Source organism: Diceros bicornis, chromosome 17 (genome assembly GCF_020826845.1).
Source record: "Diceros bicornis minor isolate mBicDic1 chromosome 17, mDicBic1.mat.cur, whole genome shotgun sequence".
NCBI lineage: Eukaryota > Metazoa > Chordata > Mammalia > Perissodactyla > Rhinocerotidae > Diceros > Diceros bicornis.
Window position 1 is genome coordinate 32,687,689 of NC_080756.1, and position 26,015 is coordinate 32,713,703.

At 40.1% G+C, this 26,015-nt stretch overlaps 1 pseudogene; it reads right to left on the reverse strand.

The window, feature by feature from the left end:
* LOC131415557 (protein O-mannosyl-transferase TMTC1-like) overlaps positions 1-26,015 on the reverse strand; it is a 194,392-nt pseudogene that overhangs the window by 61,088 nt on the left and 107,289 nt on the right.

The window sequence follows — 26,015 nt, forward strand, 5'->3', positions numbered from 1 at the left end:
TCAAAATAGTTTATTAAATTTTGAGTTTTAAAAGAAAACCCTTTAGATTATTTTTAAAGAAAAGTTTAACATTCATTTTAGTTTTTCATTTTTGTAGATAAAATGGGGTGTTACGATAGTATGATGTGGGATGGCCAAACTTTTGATGAGTTATTTTGATTTATTTAAACAAGGAACCATTGTAGGTACATTAAGATGTACAAAAATGGACAAGTATATATCTTGGCCTCCAGAAGTTTATAAAATGAAAACAGTTTCAGTATGTGTGTGGTTAATGTCCTAACAAGTAGAGATAAACATATCACTACTTTCCCTTATTCCAACTATTTTTACCTTTATTTCGCCATCAACATGACTTTTAAGTTCAGAAGTTCAACCTCTATTCCCACCACTACTTCTCCAAAATCACTTCCACTATGGCCATTGTCACCTTTACCATCACGCTTGGTATTAATATTAACGGAATACAAGATGCAGAACTCCACTTGTCACCCAGTCTTCAATGACTCTGATTGTATTATCAACCCTTAAGAGAGCAGTGAGTAAAAAGCAAACACCATTGGTTATGTCTAGGAATCATTCGTAAGGGCAAATGTTACCACTACTAACCAGAGGTAAATCTCACTTTGTTTCCTATTTCTAGTAAAAATTGTTGTAATCATGAGTTGTAGTCATGTTATTTTGGTTACAACACTTTAAAGTACCTTTTCCTTTCCCTAGGCCAATCTTTTCCCAAAAGTATATCCATGGAGTGCTTTGTCTTGGGAAAATTTTACCAAAAAAGAATTTCTTGGGAAATTCTGAAGAAATCCCCTTCTTGAAGATTCACAAGATGAGTTAGCACATTAATGACTCTCGTAACAAAGGAACCTACTTGTCTTTGTTTTACTCAGCATTTCCTAAGTTTATTTGACCATTGGACTCTCCCTTGCCCATACTTAGCAAGCAGCCGTGAACATCCCTCAGAACTTGTATTTCCAGGAAGACACTCTGGTAAATACTTCTTTTGACTGACAAGGGATAGAATCAATCAGATGAATGTTACATCCTCCCAAAGCTTGAAAGCCCGAATAAGCCCGAGGAAGAGGCCATGGCACTACAACTCAATGAATCTAGAAGGAAAAGATTTCTGGGAATCACAAGGCCACTTGATCAGTGGCAGACTCCACTTACTGAAGGAGATTTCTGAGGTTTAAAAGAGCCAAGTTGTGCTGTGGATGTAGCTGGAGAGCCCTCTGATAGTACATCTTTGCTTCTGCTGTATCTCTGGTCAGTGTCTCAAGGTTGTTCAGGGCACTTGCATAGTGTGGATACAACCTAAAATAGTGCAAATGCTAAGCCATGATTGTCAAACATCTCTAAGTTTGGCACAGTTTGCTTGTTCTTTTTTTTTTAATCCAGGTATACCACAACCAAAATAAAACACTGAAATCTTCCTTTACTTTCTCTTCAGAAAGGGTAAGACTGTGCCAATCTTTACAGTCAACTTCCTTTTTGTAAAAAAAAAAAAAAAAGAAAAAGGCAATTTAAAGTTGTTTATAAATTTTGCTGCTGGAGGTATACAAGTTTGGCAGGAGAGCATAGATTTGACACACAGCAGTATAAATATAACCTCTAAGTAATGCAAGATTTAGAAATATTACACAAAGTTAGCATGATTAAATAAATTCTAACCTTTTATGGCGTATAGAGCTACTTGCAAATTCTTTTGGTAGAAAATTCTCATGAGGTGCTGAGTTTCTGGCCTGGGGGGATTGCTGACAACCTGCTCGCATAATGCTGTCTACACAAGATGGTGGGAATTCTTTGGTTTGTATGTGAGGGGCTTACATAAATGTCTTTCAATCAGGGCATCTGTAAAGCTAGCATTACAAAGAAGGAAAGGTATAAAAACTTAAGCACATAAAAATAAATGATATCCCTAAAATGTTTCTTCATCTAGATTCATCATTTTGTCTCATTTCCCCCTCCTTCTGCTATGAGATTCTACTTTGTCTGATGTAGTTCACAGCACAAAAATCCTGGCAAAATCTATAAAAATAAAAATATTAAATAATGTACAATTATGTAAAAAAAAAAAAAACTAGGCCAGCACTCTCAAAATTCAAAAGCAAATAAAGAAAATTTGTGCCGACGTAGGAAGTATGGGGATTCCACTTGCTTCCTAAACAATGAAGAAGCTAAATGATCACAGCTATATGATTTAGAAATTTCTGCTATATTTAGAGTGAACATATTTGGCAATTTAAGAGGTTCTCTCCATCTCTGTCACCCAAAAAACAAAACTGGGAAGCTGGTTTTTAACGTAGAAAAGCTGAGAAAATGTCCAAGGAATAAAAACAGGATCTCTGCTCATCAAATCCCTTGACAATCAAATGCCGTGCTTGCCCCCTGTTCTGTCTGGTCTAAGAAGATCAGTTTAATTTTAGAGCAGAAGGAATTCCTATTGAAAGGCCAAGGAAGACACGTTGTAATAGCTTAAATGGCCCACACAACAGCTAAGGAAGTTGCATGGCGAGACACAGTATTAGAGGCAGCTGGACAGAGAGAGAAAACAACTCTGAGCTGGAACAATCCGGCTACTTCTTGTGTACAGCTTTCATTCACAGGCTATTCTAGGGCCTCCCGTATCCTCAAGCACACTCTGAGCGGTAACTGAGGGACAGCAAATCCTATGTGCTGTCTCTTACAGAGGCTGGAGGATATATGGGAGGCAAAAAATACCCTTGTGTTGAAAAAAAAGTACTCTTGTGTTCCACGCCTGTGAAAGATCCTGGGTATCTTAGACAAAGGAACTACTTTGTTGCTCCTTGGAAGTGACTACAAAGAGTATATCTCAGTCAGGATTTATTAATTTAAGAAAAGCTCCATGACCTCTAATAGATTTGGGGGTGTCCAGTGAACACGGTGTGGATAATTCCCACACTCAATGTTTCCGGGATGAAGGAAGCCATCATGGGAAGCCTACCCGGAACCTTTTCCTTCTTTTATCACAGAAGAGGTAATTTCTTAAAACTTGACCTTTTCCTTATTTGTCTGGGTTTGGGGGCCCTTGAAATGAATATCTCAGGTGAAAGCACTTGCTATGGGAAAGGTCAGACCAAATTCAACAAGAGCTTCCACAGTGGGGTCCCCCGTGTGCTAAGATGCCCGTCCACACTGCCATGCAGCTGCCCTTTCCAGCTGGTTCTCAGCCCACCTTCTCGGACTTTATATTCACTCAGGATCCCACTGTCATTTAAACAGTCATGTTCACTGACTACGGAATTGTTTTTTTCTTCTTTTTCTTTTAGATCTGAAACAGAAAATAAGTTCATCCGTGAGCTCTCAAAACCAGAAACAAACATCAAGAAGGAGAGAGAAAAAAATATGAGCTCTGTGAGCAGAGAAGGCCTTTGCGCTCAGAGTAGAGACTTTATTTTAACAGATAGCCCCACGCTAGAGTTGGCTTGTCGGCATTTATTGTAATTTACTGATTCTATTACCAAGCTGCAGCCCTCCATCTGGATAATGTGTAGACATCTTTTTTCCTGGTAATGACAAAGGTCTGCAAGTAATATCCTCTCTCTATAGGTATCTGATTGGTAAAAATTTCTGCAGCTTCACCCAACCTCAGGTGAGCACTACATTATTTATGAAACAAAGCTGAATTTTATTAAAAATGTTCTTCAACAACCAAGTAAAAGATATCACTTTTTTGTGTGTGTGTGAGGAAGATTAGCCCTGAGCTAACATCCGCTGCCAATCCTTCTCTTTTTGCTGAGGAAGATTGGCCCTGGGCTAACACCCAAGCCCATCTTCCTCTGCTTTATATGTGGGATACCTGCCACAGCACGGCTTGATGAGCAGTGCATAGGTCCGTGCCCAGGATCCGAACCCAAGAACCCTGGGCCACTGAAGCAGAGTGCGCAAACTTAATCACTATGCCACTTGGCTGGACCCAAGATATCACTTTTGATTTTTTATGAGTTTATTCTTCAACAACCAAGTAAAAGATATCACTTTTTATTTTTTATGAATTTAGTTTTAAAAAACATATATTTTCCTCCTGTTTACCACAGACCCATGTGAGGATGAAACCTACTTTGTGTTTTTCTCTTTAATTAAATACATGTTTGAATTACATTGGAGCTTGAGATCTTCAGAAAAGTCAAGTAGGGATTATTTCTACTGGAAAGGTGAATAATTTAAGAGATGTCCGTATTTCCACACCAATTGTCAGAATAAACTTACACATATCTTGACCCTGATTTCTACAGATATACCATACAAAAGTTCTGCTCATAGTTATTCCTTACCCCGTTGAAAGAAACTCACAGAGTCCCACTGGTATAAAAAACAAATACTTCACTGAACTGGAAAAGATTGATGATTTTTAGTCCTATTGTGAATAGCCACTGTGTTTGGTTGCTCTCACCATTTTTTAAAATCATTTTTTCTATGAGATGAATTTCAAAATTTTATTATAAGAGCATATACAGTATACTCAAGTAGTAAACCTCATTGTTTCATTTTAAAAGACAAATATAGGTACAGAGATGTATAGTTTAATGAGCTTCACAGAAAAGGAACACACAGGGAAGAAATTAGTTGTCATGGAAAAATCTCTAATCTATTGAGAATTTTTATTCAGATATTGGAAAGCTTAAACGTTTGATAAACACAATATATATTTAGGGGTTCTTACATTGCATCTAACAGAATTTCATTAAGCAGAAGTAGTTAAGCAGGTAGGCAAGAAAATTATTTCCTTCCCTCTTAGCCATTGTATTTGCTTAAGGGAAAAATGGAATTCAGGAATAAAAGAAAATAAGACCAAATGATCCAAAATAGTGGTAATGACATTTTACATTTGTTTTGTACTTTGAAGCTTATAGAGTACTTTTACATATATTATGTCATTTAATTTTCCCATTTTTTTCAGGAAAAACTATTATTTTGCCTACTTTACAGTTGAGGAAACCAAATATAGGAGAAACTAAGTAAGTTATAATAAACATGCAAACAAACAAAATAACTAGTACCTCAGAAGCACTTGTGTTCTTAAAAGTATTAAGAGCAGACGATTCTGGTAAGTTTGTTTGTTGACCTACACAACGTGAGCAGTGACTCAGCCTTCAGTACCACAGTGACTACAGCCCTTTGAGCTACAGTCATATAGCTCAACAGTCATATAGCATAGGCTATATGTAAATATGTGACCACCAATTGATCTTCAATGTGGAAGAACTGCTGCTTTTTTTCCCTTGGCCAATCCATTTAACTCTAATATTTCAGTGAAGAGTACTTAAACAGAAGGGAAGTATTTCTAAAGAAACTGGGCCAATAAGATTACTTCTTTAACTGGAAAAATTTGTTTCCTATCACACAAAATGAACACATTTCTGAAAAATATTGCATAATTGAAAGACTTTTAAAATCAATAACACTCAGTAAATGAACAAAACTGGATTTCCCAGGTGTTATATAAAAATTAAGTTAAAATACAACATGCTTTTGGTTCTACTATTTTTAAGCTCTATCGTTGACCAAAGTTCTACAGGCTTGAGTCTCAAAAAAAGAGAAAGGATTATATACAGGCCATACAGAAATTAGCGATTGGTGAAATTTATACAACTAAAGCTTAGATTTATTTTTCATTTCAAGAATTTCCTTTAGAGTTTGCAATATCTGTTAAAAAGTTATGGATGTCATCATTTTTTATTGTTTATGTGATTTTTAGTACTTCCACGTTTAGGTAAAACTTCATCAAGTACTCTAGGTTGCAATTTCCTTTGTGCATGTACACACCCAGATTTACTTGCCTGATTTTCATTCCCAGATTTTATTTATTGGAGGTTAACTATGCTTAGGGTCAGATATTTATTTTCTATTTCCTGTTGAGAAAAGAAATCAAACAGAAAAATATAACTGCCAAGAAAAAAAAATCACCCATAAACCCTTGGTTTTTCAGGAATAAAAACTACCCTAGATAAACTCAATTTCAGGATGTGGCGCTGTACTTTCGCTATGTCATTCTTTCTCCTGCTCTGTGCAGGATTCCTTTCTTATCCCCAGGAAGTAATGATCAACCAACCTAACCTGAACTCATCTCAAGGGTGATCCAGAAAACCTCTGCTATTTATTTGCCAACAGGATTTAAAGGAAAACCAAGGATGAAGAGTCAGGGAATGAGTCCTCTAAACAGCTGACTCTTCTGATACTTGAGACTTAACCCTGTAAGCACCAGAAAGTAGGGAATTTATCCAATGAAATTCTTGTTTAAAAATGCTATTCACGGAATATTGTGAATATAATCTAACCTTTTCTTGTTTTGGTGGCAGGAGGGATGGGAAGCTGCTCTGGTGAAGTGGAATGAGAACTGGATTGAGAGTCAGAAGCCGTAGGCTCCTTCACACCTATGACACTTTCTCGCCGTGTGGATTGGATTTGTGTCTGTGCCTAAGTTTCTTTCCCTGCAAAAGCTGAGCCAATAGGACATCTCACTAGGTGGCTGAGGAACCACTGAAATGATTTGTGTAGAAGTTGTAATGGCCATGCCTACTACATTCTGTCTAAAAAATGTGATTGTTTCTCTTCTGAACCTACTCTTTCCTACAACAGGTGTACTTTAGGGTCCTTGAGTCTTTCACGTAGAGATGGAGGGGAGCACACGCCCCTGCAGGACCTCAGAGTTGACTCAGTTATCACCACAGGCCTCATGAGCCCAGGCCAGGCTGAAACTTCTAGCTGTTTGTCTCTCCTGTAGATATCCCATCTTCTGAAAAAGCCTTTGGCTTGTTCCCTTCAGTAAAACTATCATCCATTATTTCTTCAACGTTAACAGAGTGAAGACTCGAGTCATCTTGTATCCATCTGTTTCCACCACACTGTGTGTTCTTGGGTGTGAAGGATGAATGCAGGAACGTTCTTTGTGGGGGGTGCCTCCTAAAGCGTACTGATCCTTGATCAGCCAAAGCAGATGATCCTCACGGACACCAAACCAAATTTTTTTCCATGCCTCTTGGTTGGACTCAATGTTAAATGGAATTCCAGGCAAGTAGAAAAAGGGATGCAGCAGTGATGGCCCATGAACCCTCACAACCGACCCTCCCAGGACAGGGCCCCACACTGAGGAGAGAATGCTGACAGTGGAGTCGAAGCTCATCAGGACGTGCACAACAAGGCCACGGGAAGAAAGATCTAGACCAAAGTAGAGGAGGCAGGAAATGTTAGGATCCTACAAAAAAGCCACAGACAGGGATGTCTGTGCAGTTAGAAATCCTACCCTGAACTGCACCTTATTCCGAAAGTTCAGGAAAATGAGTTTCACACAAACATGAGCAGCATGATAGTATCAAGGGCAAATCACACATAAAGCTATTATAAAAAAACTTATGAGGGCCAGCCCCAGTGGCCTAGTGGTTAAGTTTGGCATGCTCTGCTTCAGTGGCCTGAGTTTGGTTCCCGGGTGTGGACCTACACCACTTGACTGCCAGTGAGCGTGCTGTGGCAGTGGCTCACATACTAAAAGAGGAAGATTGGCAGTGGATGTTAGCTCAGGGCAAATCTTCCTGAGAAAAAATAAAAATTACGAGTAGAATAACATCTACGGAGACAACGAAAGCACGCCAGAAGATGTACCCACAACCCAGATAAAATCTGTAACCTTCTATTTCAAAATGGGCTAAACATGATACAACATCTGAAAAATAAATCTGAATTACAAAAAGAAATGAGGTGACTGAGTTCAGAGAAGAATTAGAAATAAAAGAAAAGAAAATCAGTTTATAAATGAAGACTAGAAGGAACACAAGAGCGAGTAAACACAACAGATAATGCCTTAGGAGAAATGGAGGTATAGAAGAAGAAAAATTTAAAAATAAAAAAGAAATTAATCAAGAAATATCTTTTTTTATTTCAGACAATTCATATGTTAAAAAATTAGTACTAGTAATGTGTGTATACATTCATTCATTCATTCAACAAATATTCACTGTAGGCCTGCCATGTGCCTGATACCACCCTGTGTGCTGGGCTATAAACAAAATGATCCACTTTTCTAGTGGAGGGAGACAGGCAATTAACAAAACATTAAGTAAATCTGTCAGAGGGTGATGAGAGCTATGGAGCAAAACAAATCAGGGGAGAAGGAGAGGAAGTGCTAGAGGTGGGGGTGTTGCGATTTTATGTAGGATGGTCAGGGCAGGCCTCATGGAGAAGGTGACAGATGACTGGAAGGGAGAGGGGAGGTGAGCCATGAATGTATGAGGGGAAAAGCACTCTGGGCAGTGAGAACCACAAGTGCGAAAGCCCAGATGCAGGGCTGTGCCTGCCGAGCTCCAGGAGCAGCGAGGAGCCCGATGGGGCTGGAGCTGATGGAGCAAGAAGCAGCAGTAGGCGATGGGGACAGAGAGGGATGGGCCCGACTGTGCGGACCGTGTGAGGGCTGTGACTTTCACTCTGGGTGAGGTGGGGCCCATGCCGACGTCTGAGCAGAGGAGTGACTTGAACAGAGAATCCACGAATCCCGAGGTTGCCCAGGTGAGAATAGATGGGGCGGAGAAAAAAGCAGAGGCAGAAAGCCAGTGGAAGTTATGGCAGGATCCAGGCTAGAGATAACGGCGGCTCCAAGGGGGACCGGGGTGGGGTAGCAGTGGAGTGCAGAGAGGTGGGTCAGAATCAAATGTAATGAGAGCTAACAGAGAACTTACCAGTTAGCACCAAACACTGTTCTAAGTGCTTAACATGAATTAACTCATTTAATTCTCACAAACTCGGTGAGATAGCTAATGCCACTGTCCCCATTTTTACAGAGAATCTAAACAACACCCTGACAAAATTGCTCATCGACTCACAATAGATCCTCCATTAAGCTGGTTTTTGATGTGCAAGAGTGGTTTGAGGCAAAAAAAGTCGTTGTGAATGAAAATTATAGTGCTTTGATTTTAAGAAGCACCCACACATGTGACCACTATGTGCCTAAAAGAACTCTAGTTTATTTTTTAAAATAAAACAATGCTTCTTGGATTTAATGATCAAGACCGCCAGACTTAACACACGTACAGTGAGAATGTAATTTCGTTAACAAGAAGGCACAAAAATAATGTCACATTTCCAAATGAGATATCATAAACGAAATTCAGGTCTCTAAACGTGAGCACCCATATGTTAATAACCCCAGTCGAGCAGAGGAAACTTCTCCCGTGTTAAACCTGGACAACAAGTGGTGTTGGAATTTTAATTCCTTTGAGAAACACATGCCAGCCAGCATCTGAGGCCATCTGTAGTTATAAGAGTTATTTAAAAGTTCATTCGAAATAAGCTATGTAAATAAGGTGGTGTTTTCTCCTACTCAGTGAGTCCTAGTTTTTACAATGTTCAAATCATACGCATTTTATTGAGCAAACTTTTCCTAAGAAATGTAATATAATAATCTTATTGAATGCACTTAGGATATCATGAGAAAGTGGATTAATTTGCACCTGCAATCGTCTTTTGTTATATTTCATTACAGCTCTAATGATGTTTCTTTACTCTTCACCCATTTATTTCTTTTTGAAATAAATATTTTTTTTCTTATTGAAAAAATAAACATCCAGGTCTTATGGAATTTTCTTGAGGAGTCCCAGTTGTCCCCGCAGGAAGAACGATTAAGTACTATATGAATGGGCAGTATCATCATAACAAGTCCCTACGCATTACATGAATTTTAATAAAAACATTGTCAGTCCATTCCTTTACCATGTGTTGGCAAATTAAGAAGTGGCATAGAGTTTCTTTGGTATATAATCATTAAGAACATAGTCCTTCCTTTTTCGTTATATGAGTAGAAAACAACACGATCAGGAACTTCAATCCCATTTGCACAGTTTTCTTTCCTTTCAGAGGTTCTGCTTAAAACACCAATAACAGACATATTAGCAGTGGATAAGGCCATTCCAAAGGTCCCACAGCTGCCCAAGCCCACTTGAGTCCCCCACAGAGCAGGGTAACATATCTCCTGTTGGACCAAAATATTGCAGGAGAACATCAATCTAAGTGATTTACTGTTTATTTTGTGCTAAAATTGTACACATGAAGAAGAAAATGGATGTCTGGGTGACTGAGGATCTCAGCCCTCTCATCGGGATTAAATCCTGCATATGGCTGACATCCAGACACCTGGGGCACATCAGCAAGTCTCAGAGCACTGGGTGTCACAGGGGTGTTACGAGAGTAGAGTGGTAGGAAGGACCTCTAGGCTGACAAATGATCAGTGGAACCTGGGGTAATATTCTGGCGACACTGGAGAGACCAGCCTGACTCACCAGCAGTAGCAAACCTTATTTTGCATTCTCAGATACAGAGTTCTTGATGACCAGTTGAAAATAACCAATAATTGTCATCCAGTGAGTCTGAACGATAGTAGAAACCACAGTTTTTACTCTTTTACCTGTAGTAGATATATTTCATTATAACAGAAACTCTTTTAAGTAATCTCCACCTAAGAAAGTCACTGGGTTAGCAGACATCCTCCAATCCCTTTGTGAAATCTGCTGAGTTGCACCCTAATAAACACTGAGGAAGTGCACTGCTCTTTCTTACTGCTCTTTGGTAAGCCTGTGCTCCTCTGCTCCCACTGGCTGGGTTTTCTGACTGCCAAGAGTCATTTAATGTTTATTCCCAAGTTTGTTCAGTTGTACTTTTTACTGTAGTTGCATAATTTGGTAAAATATTCTATAAACGGATAAAATTGGAGCGTGAAAAGAGTTGTCAAATCAACGAAAACCAAGTAAGTACTTTGGAAAAACTGAAAAAGTGAAGTGGCGAAAAAATAAAATTCAGTTCGATGAGACAACTGTAAAGGACTGGAAGGAAAAAAACCCTGAAAATCGTGGATTCTATACCTAGTTTACTTGCAAGTGTCTTTAAATTTTCATTCCACTTTAAAGCTGTGAAAACTGATGATAATCAGAGATGATGCATTTTGGGTATGAGAATGAGGATTTGGTTTTCTATCAATGGGCTCTTATTAAAAGATTTTGGCCTGACTTTAAAATACGGGTGAATGTACGTTTGTATGGTTTAGGTTACAATAAAACGTTTAGGGTTAAATATTATTTGCTTTATGATTCTTCACTTTAGACTAACCTTTTACATTAATCAACCAACTATTGGCCAATTAGGAGTTCACTAAGGGGCATCTCCTGCACTTTATCCAGACACGGTTACTGTGTCTCCTTTTGGATTTACTGGATGAGACACTTCATGGGAGTGTCTGTGCAGGTAGAGCTGAAATATTGGGTGGTCTCTGCACTTTCTACTCCCATCACATGAGGTGGAATGGTAGAACCCTTCCCCAGGGTAACTCAATGGTCAGAAAGCTTTGGAGGCATATGGCAGATCCACCAGTGGTTTTCTGATCCCCCATCATATATAATCCCAAACTTTATAGAACCTGGAATAGGTATAAATATGAGAGCTGCCCCTCACAGCAAAGCAAAGCTAACATTCTTGTTTGCTGAAGATTTAAGGGAAGTGTTTTTGCTTTTTTTTATGGATGATTCAGGTTTTAAACTGAAACTGTAACCTTAAATGAAGTATTTTTCCAGAGGAAGTTTTCCCACACTATACAAATATATTGAAATGGGCCATACCCAGAGAGAAGAGGGCAGAGGTAATTCTGCAATACTGTAAAAATAAAATAAAAATTTAAAAGACACAGAATAGTCATGTCATATATGATTACCAGCTTACTATTAGGCTAGTTTGAAAAATAACAGCCAGCCAAAAAGTGATTGGCTGGCAATAAATACAATTTGAATGAATAACTTCACTATTGCTTTTGGAATCTGTAGTCCTTAGAGCTGTAACGATGATTGTTGGAAGTGACTGCGGATACTTTAATCCTGCATTTACCTATTATTCTCATTTTCGCTGTCTGCAAATATGGAGAAAATTAGAAAGTCTTGCTGAAGTGGAGAGATGGCTACTGTACTTGGAAAGGAAAGAAATTCCTCCCTCAGCAACTTTTATGTAAAAGTAGCAATATCGAAATAAAGGCAATTTTTCAATTACCTATGATAATCACCAAAATAATAATCTAGTATTTTTTCCTTTCTCTCCAACGTTGATAAAGAACGACAATTTACTTCAAGAGACGCTAACATCTGTTGAATATTCACAACAAGGGCCTCCAGACAATAAGGAGGACACTTTGGAACCAGCCAGATTTTTGAGCCTGGTCTGAGAGGATAAAGCATTTCATCAATCACTGTGTGGTATATTTGTAGCTTTAACTGTTTTGTTTTTCATCTCTCAAGAGACATGTTTCTCACCAAAGCACAGTTAACAAAACAATATTTTATCGTTTCACTGAAGAGATGCTCCAAGTGTCCAACTGACTACTGAAATCCTTTAAAATCGACCACCAGTGAATCATGCTCCCTTTACGTCTTTATCCCAAGTGACTTGAAGTCTGCCTTGTTTTTATGTTTGAACCTGACAGAAAATAGACTTTAAGAATGAAAAATAAAATGCAGTCATGTGGTGCTTAATGATGGAACACGTTCTGAGAAAGGTGGTGTTGTGAGGTGACTTCGTCGTTGTGCGAACATCATGGAGTGTACTTACACAAACCTAGATGGTATAGCCTGCTTCACTCCTAGGCTCTGTGGTACCAATCTTATGGGACCACCGTCGTATATGTGGTCCATTGTTATGTGGCACATGACTGTACTAAAACATTTCCTTTCACCCTACATCTTTTTAGGGTAAACTTAGTAATCGTTTTCTCCCCTTGTGAATGCCATGTAAAATTGTTAAATGTAAATTCATTGTTCAAGCCAAAATATACCCTTAAAGTTTAAATGATATTTTCTGATTGCTGAAGTACAGCATTTTAAGAAGGTAAAAATCAACATAATTCCAGCAATCTAAGATAGAGCTGTGACCTTTTGGTAAACTGCCTCCCAACAAAGGAATATGAGTACTTACATCTTTAAACATGTCTTCTACTCCTCAATAAAAACAGGAGGCTTTGCTCTGACTTTCCCTTTGGAATTTTTCTTGCGATCCTTAGGAAAGTTTTTGGTTGCTAGTTTTTCGTGTACTGCTTTAAGTCGTTGGTTATGCTGAATACTAAGTAATTGATGAATAATTCACTGGTGAAGAATACTGTTCCAAAACATAAATAAACAAAAAATTCTAGTGACTGTAAGAATGATAATTTTTAAAACCAATCTTTAAGAACATCCCGGTAGGAACTTTAGAAAACAGAGCGTAAATATCTTAAGTGAAACATATTAGTCTATTATATATACCTATCGGTATATGTGTTTCAAGCATCTACAATTGGTTGAGTATTGGAAAACTCAACCAAATGTGGGCCAATCTGTGGCGTACAGAATCCTGCTGAAAGGGCTTCTATGAACGTCATAGTATTCAATAGAGGAGAGAATTCACCTTGCTTTATTATACTCTCATATATTTTATTTGTCAAGTCTCCACATGTTTAAGGTCAAACATATTTCTTGTCTGGAATCTTGGGATATGGCCACCATGAGAGCTCAGCATTGAGATATGAAAAGAGTGCCTGAGAGCACTATGGTAATGGTCTCTGCCTAAGAATGAAGCATAAGCCATAAGCATTTTTGATATACTGCATCCCGATGAAAGGTGTGAGGAGAGCATCAGAACTCTTTACCTGGGAAAAATAAAAATACATACATGTTCTAAAAAGCCTTAAATTCCAAACATGGCAAAAAAGTGCCCCCACATTTTATTCTTAATCTAACATGACATGGTAGGGCATCTTAATTGCTTTCAAATGTTTCCATAGGAATCTCCCTCAAGCAGTGAAAGACCTAGATTTTCCATATACACAACATTAATAATTGATTGGAATACATGTCCTGAGAACTCACCAGTGTATTTTTGACAACTAACTCCTATGTATGGGCATGTGTGTATTCAACTGAGGGTCACTTCATTGCATAATGCGTAGCAGTGGAAATTTACAGGAAAACACCAAGAGTTAGAAGCAAGGTGGAATTACCGTTATTTATAACAGACTCAAATATTGGGCCAAAAGACTCAGAGAGTCCAAGACCTATATCATCACCTCCAAGGAGATGTTCATTGTCAAGAGGAACAAACAAACACACATACCACCACTGCACCCACTACTCCCCCTCCAGCTCTTTGCCCCACACTGGGAGAGGTGAGTGAAATAGACAAGGGCCTGAAAAGCACAATAGCCAACACCCCTGTGGTGCTTACTTGAGGGCTGTTCTGTAGTGCTAGATGGCTACCCTATTTGACCCTGGTCCTTCAGAAAATTGGCGTAGTTGTAGTGAACTTTGGCATTGTGGGGCAGAGTTTTAATTCTAGACTTAAAATTAATATATTTTTTAAAAAGCAGTAAAAAGTAGTGCTTAGGAATGTTGTCAATTTTCTTCACATTTTACTCATAGTTTCATGAATCTGTATTTGGAATGGTTTTCTCTAGGTTAGGACCTTCAAAATGTGAGAATTATGTGAGATACAAAACATACCCATGTGGAAAATGATGCAGAAGGCAGGTGTGCACATTCGAACAAACATGCTATCCACATATGAACAAAATGCCCTTAGCAGGTAGACATAAGAGTTTGTATGTGCTAGAGACACACCTGGAGCCTCGTAGGGCTCTGTCATCTCACCTGAGGCATCTCTGGGAGCACAGCTGGGCTCAGTTATAGACTCGAGGGCACATCACACAACCAGGGAAACACGTAACTCTCCATTATCAGGCCAGACTGGCTTTCCTAATTTAGGATGCAGTGGGCAGAAGATGTGAGGACATGGAGGCTGCGCTGCAGCAAAGCGAGACCCTGCAGAGGATAATTACAGACAGTCATCCTGTGAGGGGAAGCCTGGCATTAGGCAAACCCTTTCTTCCTTTCATGTGTCTCCATCTACAAGGGGCAGGCTTTTTAATCATGGAGATTTGAGGAAATAGCCTAAGTTGATCTGAGTGAGCAGGATAAAGAACCAAAGAAAGAAAAGATTAAATGGTTTTCATAAAAAGGAGGATAACCCATAGCCACAACCACCTCTACAAAGCAAGAGATGAGATACAACGTGTGACACCCTTTCATTCTCTGCCTTCTTTCCCTTTATTCTCTCCCATCTTCTGGTTTCCTTCAGTGGGGAAAACCATGCTATCGGTTTGTGAGCAAACTCTCTCCCACCTCCCTCCTAGCCTGCAAAGTCACTGCTCCCTCCTTTGTATGCACAGTTCTCAGGGGTGCCTGTCGGAAGGAAAACACATTCCAGACCTAGGAGTGTGCACAGGGATTTGGAAAGTTCCTTAATTACTCAATGATGGTGGGTAGTAAAGTCGGTCCTTTTGAGAGAATTATCACATGCCTGGCCTGGCTGACAATGCAAACAGTGGAGTTCCAAATGCACAGAAGAAAAGGAAAAGGTAAAGTTCTGTGCAGACCATAGCAGAATCATTAATAGGGGGGAATTCCAGAAGTGAGAAGGTTCTGGACAAACTAATTTTCAAGCATTTGAAAATCTGAGTAATTCAATAGATAGGCAGGGCCTGCTATGTGCCAAGCACTGTGCTGGGTGCTGCGGACGGTCAGAGTTCCTGCCCTCAACGAGCTTACAGGAGGGTGGGGAATCTGGGCAAATACAATACGGTTTGTTACAGAGATGATTAAGGTGCCAGGGGAGCAGAGAAGAGGAGCCTCATCCCAGACATGGGGACCAGGGAAAGCTTCCAGGAGGCAGTGACAGCTAAGCTGAGACCCTAAGAATGATAGAAATTAGGATCTAGATTGGGGGTCTGGAAAGGGGCAGAATGTCCTAAGCAGAGGACCTAGAGAAAAGACAGTGTGGGGCTTTTGAGGGACTGCAGGAAATTCAGGGTGGCTGGATCTTAGAAGGCTGAGTTTGGGAGTGGAGAGACCCTGAGGGGCCTTGGGAGTGACATTAGAGATTCTGGGCTTTATCTGAGGCACAGGAAGAGTCAGTGGAATGTTTTAAAGAGAAAAGTGAAACCAACAGTTGAACACTTTAGAACAACTTCTCTTCGAATTGTTGCAGTGAGGGAGGAGGGTGAGCTAAAAGCCAGAACCGCAGCAGTGGGTACAGAGAGAAGGGAGGGGATTCAAGAAATATTTGGGAAGCAGAAGTGACAAGACTTGGTGAGAGATGGTTCCTTACAGAACAACCTTGTATGCTCAGTCAGTTCCCTCCCTCCCTTCCCGTTCCCTTTTTAACACAACTTCCCAAGAATGGAAGAGTATTACTGTGTCTCCGAAAGGCCTCGATTTTTGCCTAAGGACTGTTTTTCATGAAGAGTACTCTCAACTAATTGGTATTCTTGTTTACTTCTACCTTTCCTGGCACTGATAGAACCTTGTTCTTTGTGTTAATTTTCATGTATGAAAGACACAATAGAAAAATGAACGCTATTATTTTTAAAGTCCATATTTGTTAATAAGAAGATGTAACATACTTCAATAAGGAAATGAATTTTCCATCTTCTAAGTGTTTTTTTTTTTTTGGTGAGGTAGACCAGCCCTGAGCTAACATTCGATGCCAATCCTCCTCTTTTTTTGCTAAGATTGGCCCTGGGCTAACGTGCATGCCTATCTTCCTCTGCTTTATATGGGAAGCTGCCACAGCGTGGCTTGACAATCGGTGCGTTGGTGCGCGCCTGGGATCTGAACCTGAGAACCCTGGGCCGCCGAAGTGGAGCGCGCCCACTTAGCTGCTGTGCCACCAGGCCGGCCCCCTAAATGTCTTTTTTGCACCACTCAATTTGGAAGTTTGATCTGTTAGCTCACTTTATAGTTTTGGAGCAAAACACAATAGTTAATTCTGTAGACAGTTTTTGAATTCTGAAAATGATTTTTTTGATTTTTTTCCCAAAAGGGTCATATCAATATTTGTTTTGTTATTTTTTATCAAACTTAAGTTTGGACTTTATAGTTGGTAACACAGTGATTTTAAAATAAAAATGACTAGGACTAGGTTGTTCATTTAAAGAGATTATAGGTCTTTGACTTAGAATAAGAATAGCAGCTAGCATTCATGAATGCCTACTAGGTTTCAGATGCTGTTCTAAGCACTTAAATATATTAATTCCTTTGGTCCTTATAATTTTATCATGCCCAAATTACGGATGGGAAACTGATGAGCTTAGAAGTTGAGTAATTTGCCCAAGGTCACACAGCTGATAAATAGCAAAGCTGTGATTTCAACCCAGCACTTTTGTTCAGTCCCTGCTCCCTCACTTTAACTAAGGATGTCACAATGGAAAAAAATTTAAAAAGATGGGCTGAGATCTGTTTGGGAGAAAATTTCCTGGACCTCTTGATGATTAGATTGGAAGTGAGAGACCAAGTGGGAAGCTGAGAATGGCTAGAGGAAGAAGTTACTGATGAGATTCTGGTTTCTGAGTAGTTATATTTCTCCAAGATAACATATTTTAATTTAATATTTATAGTGGGTTGAATGGTACCCTCCACCCCAAAGATATGTTCACTGTGAATGTGACATTGTTTGGAAAAAAGGGTCTTTGTAGATGTAATTAAATTATCTTGAGATGAGATCAACCTGGATAGTCTGAGTGAGTCCTAATCCAATGACAAGTGTTCTTATAAGAAGAAGAGAAGATACAGAGGAGAAGGCATATGAAGATGCAGGCAAGTTTGGAGATATGTAGCTACAACCAACAAACGCCAAGGATTGTCAGCAGCCACCAGAGGCTAGTGAAAAGGCATGGAATGGATTGTCCCTCCAGAAGGAATTAATCCTGCTGACACCTTGATTTCAGAATTCTGGCCTCCAGAACTGTTAGAGAAAAAATTTCTGTTGTTTTTAGATACCAAGTTTAGGGTAATTTGTTACTGCAGCCCTGGGAAACTAACACATTACTTGATTTAAAGGTGAGATTAACAAGAAAATTTTGTACCAAGTGTTGGAGTCTATTGGGGAAATGTATTTGGATAATGTAAACTTTTATTAAAATTTGGCTGAAATTTTTGCATATAGGGGACTGTTTGCACCTTCAGTCCCGGCCAAGGCTGCTCCAGTTAGAACACACAAACTGGGAGCTTGAGGAAATCTCAAAGAAGTGAGAAAATGGCAGGGAGTGTGGAAGGAAGAGACTGATGCCAGGAAAACAGAGCATCCGAGAGCAGCAGATCCCAAACTTACAAATGGCTGCTTCATCAATTTTCGATGTACATGAGTTAGCTAGTACTGCTAATATAACTTAAAAATAATATGGTTCCCAAAATGAATTAAGAATTTACTCAGGGGAGCAGGATCTGCATGATGGTGGTAGTAATGTTTTAAAAAACTTCTGATTTCTATCCAGAAAAAATTCTATCCATCTAAATATAAGAGTGCTTGGTAAGATGGAGGTTGCAGAGACATTGTAGGCTAAAAGATCATCATCCTCTTAATGTACTTAAGCATTTCTGTTACTGTGCTGATATGGATGCATTTTTATTGGAATTGATACTTTGCTTCTTGCTCATTTAGCATAGTTTCTCTAATTTATGTTTCAAATGAGGTTTACACAAATGGCCCTGTGGAAGTGTGAAAAGATGAGCGCATCATTCTGTGATGGCAAGAGGAAGCTGTAATATTCATAATAGCCAAGCAGACACGGGTGGAGTAAGTCAATCCAAAGAACACACTGCTTTTTCCCATTGTATTCTACTGTAAATCTCCCTGTAACATTTTTCTACTTCTCTTTTCCTGCCTTTCATTTTACAATGAGCAAAAAGAAAATAAAAATGGGATAAAAAAAAAACAAACGAGGTTACTTCTGTCTCCAGAGTCAGGCTTCTGTGTTCGCTTTCTTGATGTCCCAGGTTAGTACTTTGTGGGAGATCAAAATTGTCCACCCTAAAATATATCTCCTTACCTTGATTATTTTCTCTGATGGACATTTGACCTCCCCCAAGCTGCCTAAAGGAATTTAACTCTGGGTGTAGACAGACTGGCAGGGTCCTCGCTAAGCCCATTCTTAACAAAGTTCTGTTTACCAAATATTTACCTTTGTGAGGTATCTCCCTCTGTGTAGTGGGAAGAGTGTGAGGGATGACCTTATCTGTGGAAACTCTTACCAGGACGGAAGAAGACTTAAATCTACATACTCTTGATTACTATAATTCCTGTCTCTCCGGCCACATTCTCTATAGGTGGTCCTGCAAAGCATTGTCTGACAAACATCTACGTTTCCCTCTCCATGTAAGTTGTCTTCTTCTCCTCTGAAATCCCAAACCACTACCCACCCCCAACATCCTCCTTTGTCTTTAGCTGAAGATAGTATTTAAGACGAGAATCTCTTCTATTGTGTGGAGAAACTGTGTCCCTGGTTTCTCACATGTATACATGTTATTAAACTTGGTATTATTTTCTCCTGCTAACCTGTCTTGTTAATTATCTGGCCAGCCAGAAGAACCTTAAGGGAAAGGGCAGAGGGAGTTTCTCCCTCTTCCCCCACAACTTCTAAGGGTTTTAATTGAAATATTGCAATTATTGGCATATTTTCTCCACAAGGAAATTTAAAGGTCATAAATTATTTTGGTAGATCCAAAATCATTATTATAATTATAGCAAGTTAAGATTATAATGAAAGCCCTTCCTTTCAATTTAGAATCTTACTTCCTGTTTCTTATGCATACCATTTTGTTGTAGAACTGTAAAAGTGGTAGAAAAACAAGTTCTGTCAATTGTATCTTCAAGTTTTAAAAATAGTAACTTATTCTTTTGACATTACTGGACAACAGAGCAGGAGGACATGTCTGAATCCCAGGTGAGAAAGCAAACAGAATTAAAAAAAAAAAGTAGCGTTCAGCAAGAGGTCCAGAGGATCGGAAAGGGATAACTTGTTTCTCTCTAAATTTTGGACCCTCCTTTGACCTGACACCTAGTTTTGACAATGTCTGCACTTACAGGGGCTAGCTCTTACAGAATACTTATTATAAACAAAGCTCCGGACTAGACAGAACACTTCCATGGATTCACTCATTTAATTGTGTCAATGACCCTATCAGGTGGGTGGTATTATTGAGATCTCCATTTTAAAGATGAGGAATCTGAAGCAGAAAGGTTAAATTTTTTTCTAAGGTCACAAAGCTAGGAAGCAACTGAGTGGGAATTTGAACAAAGCTTCAAGCTCTTAGCCATTCTGTTTAACTGTCTCCTGTACACGATCAAAATCAGTCGCTAGGTTGAGCCCATGTGTGAGGCGACACCAAAAATCACTGCAGGGAAACCAGCAGCCTTAGGACGTCACCCCCACAAGGCTTATACTCACCGCAGGAGGAGATCTGCTGCGCTCTGGCTCAGGAATTCAGAGAACAGCAAAGAGGAATGTGCTTCCTGCAGAGAGAGGATCATTTTGGTCAGGGATTGGAAAACTTTCTGTAGGGCGCCAGAGAGTAAATAAATATTTTTGGCTCTGTGGGCCGTAGGATCTGTGTTGCTCAATTCTGCCATTGTAGCATGAAAGCAGTATCGAGAAGACGTAAACAAATGGGCGTGGCTGGGTTCCCATAAAACTTACAAAAATTGGTGGCCGACTGGATTTGACCCAAAGGCTGTAGTTTGCTGACTCCTGGTGTAAAGTGTTAATATTTGTCCTTAAATTATGGTGAGATCTACTCCCTCAGGAGCCCATCACCTTTCTCCCAGTGAACGGACAATTGGGAGTCCTCTGTGGCCAGGGAATATTGTCCCAATCCTAGTCTCTCCTCCTGATCAACACCGTGGATTCTTTCTTCTTTTTGCTGAGGAAGATTCGCCTGGAGCTAACATCCATTGCCAATCTTCCTCCTTTTTGTATGTGAGCTGCCACCACAGCATGGCCACTGACAGATGAGTGGTGTAGGTCCACACCTGGGAACTGAACACAGGCTGCTGAAGTGGAGCAGGCAGAACTTAACCACTAGGCCACCAGGGCTGACCCAAGGCCACAGATTCTTTTTTTTTTTTTTTTTTGTGAGGAAGATTGGTCCTGAGCTAACATCTGCCAATCCTCCTCTTTTTTTGCTGGGGAAGACTGGCCCCGGGCTAATGTCCATGCCCATCTTCCTCTACTTTATATGGGACGCCACCACAGCATGGCTTGACAAGTGGTGCATCAGTGCACGCCCGGGATCCGAACTGGCGAACCCCGGGCCACCACAGCATGGGCCATGGATTCTTAACCTGTGGTCTGTGGACACTCCTAAGCAAGTTTCAGAGAGTCTATGAATTGGATCTCAAAGAAAAGATATTTTATTTTAGGTCTTTCTTAATATTTTGAAGACTTTGGAGGAAAAATTGATCAGTTTGGAAGTTATCTCAGTAATAGTTTTAATCCAAACAGGTGTAAGGTAGCATGGGGTGTAACTATAGCCAGGTGAAGATGTGTAGTCATCACTGTCCCCAGGTTAGGACATCAGATGGTTTCTTGTTAACAGGAATTAAAGAAAATTCCTTGCACGGGCCGGCCTCGTGGCTTAGCGGTTAAGTGCACGCGCTCCGCTGCTGGGGGCCTGGGTTCGGATCCCGGGTGCGCACCGACGCACCACTTCTCCGGCCATGCTGAGGTTGCATCCCACATACAGCAACTAGAAGGATGTGCAACTATGACATACAACTATCTACTGGGGCTTTGGGGGAAAATAAATAAATAAAATTATTAAAAAAAAAAAAAAAGAATTCCTTGCAGCATGATCGTGAATATTTCTTTTTGCTTATGCTGGGTCTAGTTTAGGTTGGAAAACATAAAAACAAAAGTTTGTGTATTCTTTGACTTTTAAATCAGATGCATGCTCAAATCCTGGCTCTCCTCTTACTAACTGTGTCAATTTGTGCAGATTAGTCACTCTCGCTGTAAAATGGGATTATAAAGACTGATTTAAAATGTGTCAACCATTGAAGCACAGCATCCCAATAAATGGAAGCCCTCATTAGTGGTGTTATGAAACACAGTGCTGGGTTCTTGTGCTTCTTGTGTGTAAAGTTCCTGCCAGGGGAAACTGCAGGGGGACCCGTCAGACTGAAAATGCAGCAGACAGGGGGATGGAAGAGATGCATAGGGTGAGATATGGGGAAATGGTGGCCTTCTCCAGAGGTGCCATTCTCCCTCAATCTCCACGTGTTCACTAACCTGGAAGTTCTTCAAACCCTTCATGAATAAATGAAAAGCAATAGGATATATTGGAGTACGTGAGGAAGCCATTTGGTTTAAAACTAACTCAGCCTGACCTTGTTTTTCCAGAAAGGCCTGAGTGGCCTGTTGAGCATGCATCTACTTTAAACACTGACAATGTCCCAAAGTCAAGAATGATGCCATTATAGACAGGGATGTTGCTTCCCCCAAATCAGTGTTTCTTTAATGATAAGCATTTCTTCCTAGAAGCTAAGGATTAATTATCTACCCACTGTGCTCATCTTGTGATCACTGATGGGCTGACCACCAACTTGCTGGGCTCACCTTGAGACAACTGACCTGCTGTGCTAGCAAAGTATCTTGTGACTGTAGTAAAAGAGATATTCCTGTCATATGTGATGGATGTTCCTTGCTCCAAGACAGTATATAACCATTCTGTACTCTCTGCTTCTTCAGAGTGCTTCCTCCCTTGGGAAAGGAAGCTCCCAGGCTCTAGTCCTCAGACCTGGTTCATATAATAAACCCACCCCAATTTTGATTTATAGGTTGATTATGGATTATTTGCATTGACACCCTGTCCTTTTGGGTTTTTATGGAGGTTTCATTACACAGGCATGATTGATTAATTCATTGGTCATTGGGGATTGAACTCAATCTCTAGCCCCTCTTCCCACCCTGGAGGCAGTGGGGAGTGGGTGGAATTGAAAGTTGCAACCCTCCAATCACATGGTTGGTTTCCCTGGCAACCAGCTCCATCCTTAGGTTACCTATGGGCTTTTCAGACTGTCACTTCATTGACATAACAGAAGACACCTTTATGCCTCTCATCACTTACGAAATTCTGAGAGTTTTAGGAGCTCTGTTCCAGGAGCTGAGACTAAGACCAAATATAGATATTTCTTGTTATAAATCACAAAATCACAGGTAACTTGCCCAAAGTCACGTACTTAGTAAATGATAAACCCAGGAGGAGAACTGGAGAAGTGCAGTTCTATGCAGATCCTACATAAACCCAAACACTATATTTCACTATTTTGCCTCATAGCAGTGAATGTGTGTTAAATTCATCCAAACATTACTCAGCATAGATACATTTATAAAGACTTCTGGCCTTGAGGGAATAAGTATACATTTAAAGTCTTAGATTCCTAAGTGTTATTTCAGTATAAAGAATAAAAAACGATGATAGGAATGGTTTCTAAAGAAAATGACAATTTTTCTTTGAATATTAAGGAAATTCTTTCAGATGCTCTCCACTGGGCTCTCAGATTACAAAGTCTTTTCATCACACAGGTGTAATGGTGTGTTTAAATAATCAAATCTTGACTGACTACATACTTTCTCAAAAAGAACAGCATCCTTCTAGATGCAAGATGAAGGAGCTCTCTTTGAATTGCTGGTGCCAGTTGTGAGGGTTTGAACCCCAACTTGTTATCCTTGAAATAAGCTGCTGTCTTTCCAAAGACCCACTCCCCAAGGTTGCCTAGATCAAGACACCACTGCTGTTCAGGCAAGGGTTTAACTCTTTTGAAGTTCCTTATAAAAGTTTTGACAGCTTAAAAGTGAAAAGAATATTTTAAGAAAAAAAAGAGACGAAAAGGACGTTACATTACTGGATGCTAAATTCTGTCTGTACAGAAAGATTTGGCCCTGGGCAGTCAGAGAGAACAGGTCCAACACGAACTGTGATAATGATGCTGAAGGTAGATTGGTATGATAGAGACAGAATGAAACCCAAAGGCGAAGGTTAATTTCACACGCCCCTACACAGTACTACTTTGCGTATTAAAAAATAGAAGGCATGCATGCCAAACTGAATTTTGATTTTCTATCAAGAAAGTAAAATTGTCAAGTTTCAAAATCAGATGAGTTTACTTATAATGGTTTATCAGAAGCAGAATATAGGGAATATTCATCATTTTTGGGGGGCATCCCAGAGTCTATTCCTCCTTAGCCACACCTGGATTTCCTATGGGGAGATTCCCTCTCTGCCTACTGTGTGCATTCTTTTTTTTTTTTTTTAAAGATTTTATTTATTTATTTTTTCCCCCAAAGCCCCAGCAGATAGTTGTATGTCATAGCTGCACATCCTTCTAGTTGCTGTATGTGGGATGCGGCCTCAGCATGGCCGGAGAAGCGGTGCGTCGGTGCACGCCCGGGATCCGAACCCGGGCCGCCAGCAGCGGAGCGCGTGCACTTAACCGCTAAGCCACTGGGCCGGCCCTACTGTGTGCATTCTTAGCGAGACTCAAGGTTCTCTATTCCCTCCCTCATGGAATACAAAGAAGTCCCCTTTGGAGGCTCCTTTGGACAAGCCAGTCATCTCCTTAACCTGGTGGAAGTGAGGGTATATGACCTGAATTCAAGCTCTGCTAATGGGATTCTCTCTACCAGGACTTATGTGAGGAGAGACAAAAATGGTGGGAGTTTACGCATTTGTTCCATTGACGATTCTTAGAGCTTCCTGTCAAGCTCCTGTATTGCTAGGGTTTGCTAGGGTTGCCATAACAAAATACCACAGACTAGGTGGTTTAAACAACAGAAATTTATTTTTTCATAGTTCTGGAAGCTAGAAGTTCATGAGCTAGGTGTCAGCAGGTTTGGTTTCCTCTGAGGTCTCTCTCCTAGGCTTGCAGATGTCTACCTTCTCTCTGGGTTCTCACATGGTCTTTCTTCTGTGCACGCATCCCTGGTGTCTCTCTGTGTGTCCTAATTTCTTCTCTTTATAAGGACACCAGCCAAATTGGATTAAGGCCCCCCCCCAGTGGCCTCATTTTAACTTAATCACCTTTTAATAAAGGCACAAATACAGTCACATTGTGAGGTACTGGAGATTAGGGCTTCAACATATGAATTTGTGGGGACACAGTTCAGCCCACAGCATCTCCCATTTCTTATTTGTTACAAGCCAGATTCCTCAACGTTCCCTTCAATTCTGTGAGATTCCCTCACCCTTTTAATGTATTCTTTCAATTTAAGTTATCCAAAGTCAGTTTTTGTTACTTGCCACTAATGCAAACCCAGTGTAGTGTAGACTGACAAACAGTCCCCGGGGATTATGTAAACCCTGACACGGTGGAGCAGTTTGACACAGAACGCCTCAGTCTTTAAGGACTTTTATTTTCTTGTCTAAAGTTTTGTTAAATCAAAATCACCTTTCAACGGCAGCTGGTGGGAGAGACACTAATGAGACTGGAATGACTGGGATGAGCCAATGAGACACTTGTGACTGGAATTACCAATAATATTTTATTCTTCAAAATTTACACTTCTGAATTAATTTAGCCACTGATCTGTGCAAGTGATAAAAGCTGCCTTTTCAGAAATAATCCAATGACATTTTATACACTTCATAATAGACACAACTCTTTCTCTGAGACAGTAGGAAAGAGGAAGATGAAAATAGAGCTTGTGAAATAGAGAGCATGCAGAGGGCACTCATTCCACTTGACCTCTGTCTTCTCAGCAGACTGAAGATGGCACCTGTGAATTCTATTCACAGACCTTAGGCACCTCGCATACCTCAGTTCACTCAATGCTCACAACCAAACCGTGGGAGGAATCAAGGTCACGCATAGAATGAGGCGATGGAGAATGAGGAATGAGCAATGAGAACTGGGAAACGGGGACATATTATGAGCCATCAACTAGAGATGAGCAAGTTTCCATCACAACACAGCTGAGGACAAAGAGAACAAATTTGTGGGGCAGCAGACCATTTTGAAGACAGCCAGCAAACCTTGTGGCTTTTTACTCGGAGAAGGAACCTAGACGAGAGGATTCTGTTTTTCCGGGATGCCCCACTACTGGAATCTGTCTTATGTTTTTGTCATGATAAGACTGGGGTTATGGGTTTTGGGAGGAAGACCACATAGGT